Here is a 9,167-nt window from a genome sequence, read left to right as displayed (position 1 = left end):
GGCTCTAGAGATTATTGGGTCATGGTGGCTGGGACAGAAATAAGGATTCACAGAAAGATGTTTATAGTAAATGTTCTCTTACAGTATATGTCGTTTTGGGATTTTGCTTGACAGAAAGGCTGAACAAAAGTAAAAATCTATTTATTTTTTATTTATTTTATTTTTTATTTTTTAGGCAGTTTCACTCTCGTTTCCCAGGCTGGAGTGCAATGGTGCAATCTCGGCTCACCACAACCTCCATCCCTTGGGTTCAAGCAATTCTCCTGCCTCAGCCTCCCAAGTAGCTGTGATTACAGGCATGCACCACCACGCCCAGCTAATTTTTTTTTTTTTTTTTTTTAGTAGAGACGGGGTTCCTCCGTGTTGGTCAGGCTGCTGTCAAACTCCCGACCTCAGGTGATCCTCCCAAAGTGCTGGGATTACAGGCATCAGCCACCACACCTGGCCAAAAGTAAAAATTTTCTAATTGCAATTCTGAACCACTTAGGGGTTGTGAAATCAATATAGTGGACTGCTTACTACTATAGGCTTTATTTAAATACTAGGTAGGGTGGATTACACGTAGTAAAAGATTTTTAAAAAACTGATCACAGGCCAGGTGCGGTGGCTCATGCCTCTAATCCCAGCACTTTGGGAGGCTGAGGTGGGCAGATCATGAGGTCAGGAGATAGAGACCATCCTGGCTAACACGGTGAAACCCTGTCTCTACTAAGAACACACACACACACACACAAAAAAAATAGCCGGGCATGGTGGTGGGCACCTGTAGTCCCAGCTACTTAGGAGGCTAAGGCAGGAGAATGGTGTGAACCTGGGAGGGTGGAGCTTGCAGTAAGCCGAGATCATGCCAATGCACTCCAGCCTGGGCGACAGAGTGAGACTCCATCTCAAAAAAAAAAAGAAAAAGAAACTGATCACAAAGAATTGTATATTTCTCACTGCATCTTGTGGTCAGAAAAGTTTGAGAAACTGCTCTACATAGGTGAATTATAGGTTCAATCTCTCCATCTATCTCTTTATCTCTTCTCTTTTTTCCATGCTATGCAAACAAGACCACAGAGAGAGGAAGGCAAATTCCATCGATGGGTGGTGTTAAGCCTTTTCTATGAGGTAGCTGCACATTTGGGACTCTTCTATGCTGGGGACTTGAGATTCTAGTAGATAGGTTGTCCTTTTCATCGCTAGCCACATGGTAAAATGACTTGGGAGCTTTTTAAGACTACTAGTGGCTCCCACCCACCTGGAAGCATTTAAATCAGAATCTCTATGAGTAGAGTCCAGGCACTTGTGTTAGTTAAAACCTCACCAGGCTTTATAATATGACAGAACAGTTTAAAGCTACTGAGTAGACCCACCCTATTTCCCACCATTCTCTTTGTTTCTCTTTCACCATAGGCTTCTTTCCCATGAGAAAGTAAAGATTTTAGTCTCTCTTTTCACAGTCTCAAGTAAATCACTCTCTTTCTCAGCTGGACTTCCGAGGCAAAGATTTCTTTCCATTTATCTATCTGCATTTTTACAAAGTTGGCCTCTGGATTCCCTTTTCCCAAAGCTAATTCACCACAAAGGCGCCCCTCAAGTCAAGGAGCTGGGCTTTCATACACCTGCACCTGTCAATCATGGATAAATACTTTGCAGGCAGGGTTGCTGGGTGCTGTGGGATTGACATAAACTCCCAGGTATTGCCAGCTCTGAGCCTCAGGCAAGCTTGTGACTAAGTGACTCCAGTAGTCTGAGGACAGTCCTTACTCAGAAGGGTCTTTGGAAGCAAAAGCAAACACAGGCATGAGAGGGTTAAAAAAAAAATCCCATGTGATCTTGGCTTATACCTAATGGAACTCGTGTAAGAATGGATATTAAGGTGGGTATTGTACACAGCAGAACGTAGTAAATCCCAAGTCTGGAGTTTAAGGGATAGGCTGAAGAGATTTTGCAGGTTTGGAAACATTTTTGCCAATTTGAACATACTTTTGTCTCGGCTGACCAGCGCGACTCACCGGTCTAATCTCTCTGGTTTTCCAAGGCCTCGCTCGGTCATCCTACCGGGCGGGCCCTGAGAATAGTCGGAACGGAGGAAGTTCAGTGAGTGCGCCCTTCCTATACTGCCTAGTAGAGTTAGAAGTGCACGTCTCTGTGGCGCAATCGGTTAGCGCGTTCGGCTGTTAACCGAAAGGTTGGTGGTTCGAGCCCACCCAGGGACGTTTATTGGAAGTTTTAAAGCATTCACGCATTGTCAATCGCTGGATAAATAGAGAAGATTTTATCTTTCCGGAGTCCCAAGCCGCTAATTTATGACTGATCCATGTCAAGGGCCAGCCCATTTCCCCTACCAGATTCTTAACAGGGTATCTCCTGAAATGCCGGGTTTACACCTGTGTAACTCAGTAATCCTGAAACAGAGACCTAGGAACCCACTTCTGTTGTGATAAAATTCTAATTCAGTCCCTTATACGCTTAAACGAGTAATTGACGTGCCTCCATTTTTTCATATTTTAGTAATAGGAGTCCAGTATTACCTCCAGGATGTGCCTGGGTTTCCTGATTGCTCTGTCAATAATGTGACCAGTGGAACCATTCATCGTGATAGTGATCCTCTCCATCATTTTTTGAAAACAGTATTTTTCCTCAGTCTGTGCATGATTTATTTAACCCTTTTCAAAATGTTTTTGTTAGCCAGGCGTGGTGGCACGCACCTGTAATTGCAGCTACTCGGGAGGCTGAGGCAGGAGAATCATTTGAACTTGGGAGGTGGAGGCTGCAGTGAGCTGAGATCGCACCACTACACTCCAGGCTGGGCATCAGAGTGAGACACCATCTAAAAAACAAGATGTTTTTGAGATGATGTTGGTTTCATGGTTTTAGGATTACAAAGAATGCTGCAGTCACCATTCTTGTACACATATCTTTGGTCATTGTGGAAACGTCTACACTGCAGACATTTCTATAGTGTAGAGAGCTGGATGCGCCATTGCTCCCTTATCGTGCTTATATAATGCTTCCAATTTGAGTCCATTCTGCAAATGTATCTTTCGTGGGAGCAGTCCCAAATAATATTCCAATATGAATATTTACAAGAGGAAAAATGTACAGATGAGCTTCGTGCCTCTCCATGGGGCCCATGTGCATAAAATGGTGGCATTAGCAATCATCTGAGAGTGGAGTTTGTGGCCCTCTGATGTCAAAAGCTGAAGCAGAGGACATGAAAACCCTCACTGTACATCCTCTGTAGTCTGGCCAGAATCATTCCTAGGTCTGTGGTCTCTTATCAGGAGGGAATGCTGCTTGCTTGTTTTGTCAAAACCACAAAAGGGAGGGAAAGCAACAGGCTGTTGGCTGATAACAGTAGTGAAGCAAGTCTCTCCAAAGGCTTGGTTTGTTAACCCTTAGAAAAAAAATCCTAATTCTTGCCAGATGGTGCCATGCATTTCCAGGCTCTTGGTGTCCCAAACAAAGTACATGACACACACAAAGCAGCAAAGCAAAGCAAAAGTTCATTAAGCACAGTAACACTCTCGGAATGGGGAGAGTGGGCTGACCTCTGGGATGTAAGATCAGTATTAGTTTGGTGTACTTTGGGTCTTTTTATGTGTGTTTTTTTTTTCTTCTCTTCACAAGGCTGTCTAATCGTTAGCCAGTGTTTGCCTTTTGATTGATAGGTGGGTTGCTTAGTTACTTTGGCCCTTGTGTGCTTGCACATTGGCTCCATCCCATAATTTTAAGTACATGCATGATATGCAGTCCATATGCATGAGTTTTAATGAGCTGATTATCATTTGGAGTCATGTTAAGGATACTTTTTTTCTCTAATGCACATGCCTATCTCTGAGGAGCTGCCCCTTTATTGGTTTGGATCTCGCTGGCCATGGGGTCCTTGCTTGCTTTTCTTTTCTTTTTTTTTGAGACAGAGTCTGGTTCTGTTGCCCAGTCTGGAGTGCAGCGGTGCAATCTCGGCTCACTGCAACCTCCATCTCCCGGGTTCAAGCGATGCTCTTGTCTCAGCCTCCCAAGTAGCTGGGAGTACAGGAGTGCACCACCACGCCCAGCTAACTTTTTGTATTTTTAGTAGAGATGGGGTTTCGCCATGTTGTCCAGGCTGGTCTTAAACTCCTGACCTCAGGTGATCTGCCCACCTTGGCCTCCCAAAGTGCTGGGATTACAGGTGTGAGCCACCGTGCCAAGCCTTGCTTGCTTTTTTAAATCTTACTTTTTGTTTTAGCTGCTCAACTTCTGCCTTCTATCTTGCTTCTTGCTCTCCCACCCCATCACCTTGCTTCTGTTTCTGCTTTTACTCTTTCTGCATTTTATCCAACTTCCAATTCCCTCTGCTGTTCTCCTGCCTCATAATGGCAGTTAGTGAGGGGGGGGTGTTTAAGGTGGCATGTCCAACCTCCTAGCCTACCACATCCAGAAACAGCTTTCAAGGTTTCTCTGCGGTCCTGTCAGCCAAGAGGGAGTCCGTTCAGTTGACTGTAGGGCCTAAGGCTTATTTTTATTTCTCAATCCTGACAAGGTAAGGCTGGATTAATGCAGATTCTCTACAGGTGTAAATTTCCCCTACAGAAGCCAGTTTTGCAGAGTTACTTCTGTTTGCTGGTTCTCTGACAGCCATCTTAAAATATGCTGAAGAAATATATTCTGGGGTAAAATATTTTGATTTTCTTCATCTGTCTACAGCTTCACCATGCTGGCAGCCTCCAATCCAAGCATACCTGAAACCTTTCTCTTTTTTTTTTTTTTGTTATTTTTTTTTTTTTTTTGGTTTGAGACAGAGTCTCGCTCTGTCACCCAGGCTGGAGTGCACTGGCGTGATCTCAGCTCACTGCAAGCTTCGCCTCCCAGGTTCACGCCATTCTCCTGCCTCAGCCTCCGGAGTAGCTGGGACTACAGGTGCCTGCCACCGCGTCTAGCTAATTGTTTGTAAATTTTTTAGTAGAGATGGGGTTTCACCATGTTAGTCAGGATGGTCTTGATCTCCTGACCTTGTGACCACACACCGAGGCCTCCCAAAGTGCTGAGATTACAGGTGTGAGCCACCATGCCCGGCCCCTGAAGCCTTTCTTTTTAAAAAGCTTCCCTACCCTTATGACTGCCTTCAAGTCTCTGCCAAAACACAAGTAACAGTGACTGACTCCCTGCTATAGCAAGCTCACAGTAAAAAGCCTTTGCTTTTTTTCATTTGGTTGGTCTTTGTTTACTTGCAGAAGCTTCAGTGTAGAGTTGACAAGGACTCCAATCTTTGACCAAACCTTAGTAGTTTCCTCTGGGCCCTTTTCTCTGTTACTTCTTGGCCTGCCAAGTCCAGTTTTAGGAAAGAATCCTGTTGAGTCTAGTTTAGCAAGAGTCCTCGCAACCACCTTTGATAGCTAATCAAGTTCCTCTTAGTAATTTTCCATCCACTGACTTTCTTATCTTGCCAATTGGCTATAATCTTCAACTCCTCCTGCTGTATTTGAGTTTGAGCCCAGTTCTCTTGCCTACTGTAGTACATACAATAAAATCTGTCTCATGTTTTTAACATGTGTCCAGTGTAGTCCTTCAGAAACTACCTTTGCAAAATTATGACAATCAGAGAAAGCTGACATGGCTGACTCCATCTTGGTTCTAGCCTCACAGGCTAGCTGTCTTTGCTCATTCCTGTGCAATTTCTTCCAAGCTATTTTTGGGAAAATTTGAGTTTATAGTTTAAATCAGGGGTCCCCAACCTCCAGGGCCACAAGACAGGTACTGGTCCATGGCCTGTTAGGAACCCAGCCGAACAGAAGGAGGTGAGCTGCAGGCTTTCAAGCATTACCACCTGAGCTCCGCCTCTTGTCAGATCAGCATCGGCATTAGATTCTCATCGGAGCACGGACCCTATTGGGAACTGCTCATGTGAGTGATCCAGATTGTGCACTCCTTATGAGACTGTAACTAATGCCTGATGAGCTGAGGAGGGACAGTTTCATCCGGAAACCATCCACCACCCCCTTCCATGGAAAAATTATCTTCCATGAAACCAGTCCCTGGTGCCAAAAAGGTTGGGGACAGCCAAAAACGTTGGTTTAAATGATAACCTTCCCCAAAACTAAATTACTCCTGTAAAACGAATAAAAGGCCACCAAGTTAGAAGGATGAAAGGGGCCTGAATTCTACTAAGATGTATGCCTCGTTAAATAATGACCAGCCATTATTCCAGAAGTCACAAGATTGGCAGCTTCCCCAATTACTGCTGTGAAGAACATCACTATTGTAGAACCTAAGATTGGCCTCTTGAGATGTCTTTTCAGGCTTTTGCATTTCTGACTACTGGATGGCACCATCTGGCCCGAAAATCAACCAGTCCCTTAGCCCCCACCCAGAAGCTGAGTCCATGCAGGAGGGCCATTTTCCACACCCCTGTCCCCAACAATCGGTACCGCCCAAGCCCTAGCCCCTTCCCCACCAAACTGTCTTTGCAAAACCCCTTACCTCCAAGCCTTCAGTGAGATAGATTTGAGTAATAACTCTGTCTCCCACATGTCGTGGCTGGCCTGTGTCAATGAAACTCTTTCCTGCAGTGCCATGGTCTCTATGAATTGATTTTTTGTGTACATTGGGCAGGAAGGACCCATCAGGTGGTTACATCTGCAGGATGGTGCCAGTTCTTTCCACAAAGGCTGGTCAGATACCCAGAGAGTATTTCTCCACTACCACCTGGACAATGTGTCTCCCTGTCAATCTCCAGGGAATGGGGCCTGGATCAAGTATTTAGTATTCAGCAGTTACTACACTGTCACCTAATCCCTCATTTTCAATATTTTGCCATGCCTTCCAGTGGCCTAACTGGCCACCATGCCACAGAATCTCTACTTTATGGTCTCCAAGGAGAACTCTCCACTTGATGTTTTGTGATTTGAGCAATGGAATAGAATCTGATACTGGTGGGCTGGGGGAGGCCCTCGGACACTGGTGGGATCTCGACTCCAGCCGTGGTGTCCAGGCTCTTGACACCATCTCAAGAACAAAGTCAAAGATGAGTCAGCAAATAGTGAAAGAAGAGATTTATTGCAAAGCGAAAAGTACACACTCAACAAAGGGGAGCTCGGGCATACCTGGGAGAGAACAATGGGTTCTGGGGTTTCATCTCGATGGGTTTCTTTAACCAAGGAGTGGAATATTCACGAAAATTCCTGGGTAAAGGTGGAGATTTCTTGGAACTGTGGTGCCATCCATTTTTACATCAAATATTGGTCTCAGAACTGTCATGGCACTGGCGGGTGTGTCATTTAGTATGTTAATGAGCATATAATGAGGCCCTAGGTAAAACCTCCGTCAAGTCCAGCACTACATTGGGTCCACTCAGTCTTAGCCAGCTTAGTCCACACCCTGGTTTTTCAGCGTCTTAACAGCCCATAGCCTCAAGTCATGTAAATCTGCTGCCTAGAATTTGTTATCCTGTGACCACCCTGTAGTATTCCTGTCTCAAATCTACTTGTAAATATTCAAATGGTCTTTGACTTGGGCATTCCAACTTTGCTTACTTCACAGTATTTCCTGCATAATATATAAGAAAAGATGATCCAGACATTTGTTAAACATCTCAAATAAGATGTATCCCAGGTATTTGTGTCAAATTTGGATTATTTTGGTTTTGTCTTTGCAGAATATAAAAAACTAACATGAGGTAAGCACTAAGGTCTGGAGATGGCTGTGCAAGAGGTGACAAAGTCCAGCACCACGCTTGAGAGTGTCCAATCATCTCTTCTGGGGCAGCATATTTTTCTACAATACTGATTTGGGAAAAAAAACAACAACATCAAAAAAAAAACCCTACAAGATTCATGAATCTGGATAACTGTCTTTATAACATTACCAGTGATAAAACCAGTAAGGAAGGCTGCTTTGCAGTCATCTGAGCAGCCTCTTTACTTTCATAAATATGGTTTCTCTGATATTAAATGGCTTCCAATTTCAAGCAGAATGTTGCATCACAAGGATAAGAAATGTGAAGAGAACCGGTTTCTTCTGTAATCCGAAACATTCTAGTTTGAGAATTAAAAGCCACTATTTGAAGAACGGTGCCCCGGCTCCATCTGGCCTCCGAAAGTTTGCTCCTTAACACAGGATAAGGACCAGCTTCTTTCGAAAAGAACAGATGCAAGGGTGGGAGAGAAAAAGCGAAAGACAGACGTCACTTCTCCTTGCCGGCTCTGGCAGCGGATTGGTCGGTTGAGTGGCAAAAAGGGAGACGAGGACTGGGCAAGGCACTGTCGGTGACATCACGGATAGGGCGACTTCTATGTAGATGAGACAGCGCAAGGGCTGCTGCTTCGCCACTTGATGCTTTCCCACGAAGGAGTTCCCGTGCCGTGGGAGCGGGTTCAGGACCGCTGATCGGAACGGAGAGTCCCAGCTGTGTGTCAGGGCTGGAAAGGGCTCGGGAGTGCCCGGGGCAAGTGACCGTGTGTGTAAAGAGTGAGACGTATGAGGCTGTGGCGGGGCAGAGACACAAAATCTCATACTTACCTGGCAGGGGAGATACCATGATCACGAAGGTGGTTTTCCCAGAGCGAGGCTTATCCATTGCACTCCGGATGTGCTGACCCCTGCGATTTCCCCAAATGTGGGAAACTCGACTGCATAATTTGTGGTAGTGGGGGACTGCGTTCGCGCTTTCCCCTGATTTTTTGTGGTTTAAAGAATAGGCTGTACGGTAAGAGTTACGTTTGTTGGGTTCCATTTTGGGTAACACCCAGTTGTAGGTGTTATTTTAAGTCAAAAGATTGATAGTAGTAAGTAACATGTTGTCTCTCCAAGAAGCGGCAGTTGCAATATAAGCTAGCTAGCGCAGATGCCGGGGAACTCTTTCCTTTGTAGAAAGGGCTGCTTTTTGTAGAAATTGGTCCGTGGTCTTCAGTCTCTTGGGTTCTCACACTCTGTGCAAAGTCTTCGTGTTTTTCCCAGCCCCCAGTCACCTTTTACACAGCCTCTGCTTCTAACCACAGTCCCTGGGATTTCTGTGTTCTCACCTTCTAGAGCCAGGTAGAAACTACGCAGATGGGCGCTGTTCTTTGAGAAGAAAGTAGGGCCTTTGGGGCTTTCAGTGTCCCCGTTGGGTTGTAGACATAATAAGCTTACTTTGCTTAGGGGAACGGCTCTGCCGGCGCCCAGGTACCCTAGGGCATATTCATCGAGGCCCGCAGGTCAGA

General features: G+C 45.3%; 2 non-coding genes across 2 annotated transcripts; both read left to right on the top strand.

Moving 5' to 3' along the window:
• The first annotated feature begins 2,127 nt into the window (after positions 1 to 2,127).
• Positions 2,128 to 2,201, top strand: TRNAN-GUU (transfer RNA asparagine (anticodon GUU)). Its single transcript has one exon. It is a non-coding gene; the product is annotated as a tRNA-Asn (tRNA).
• Positions 2,202 to 8,476: 6,275 nt separating this feature from the next.
• Positions 8,477 to 8,640, top strand: LOC116464082 (U1 spliceosomal RNA). Its single transcript, XR_004246851.1, has one exon. It is a non-coding gene; the product is annotated as a U1 spliceosomal RNA (small nuclear RNA).
• Positions 8,641 to 9,167: the final 527 nt, after the last annotated feature.

Source organism: Hylobates moloch, unplaced genomic scaffold (assembly GCF_009828535.3).
Source record: "Hylobates moloch isolate HMO894 unplaced genomic scaffold, HMol_V3 SCAFFOLD_163, whole genome shotgun sequence".
Taxonomy (NCBI): Eukaryota; Metazoa; Chordata; class Mammalia; order Primates; family Hylobatidae; genus Hylobates; species Hylobates moloch.
This window is presented reverse-complemented; position numbering and strand designations above follow the sequence as displayed.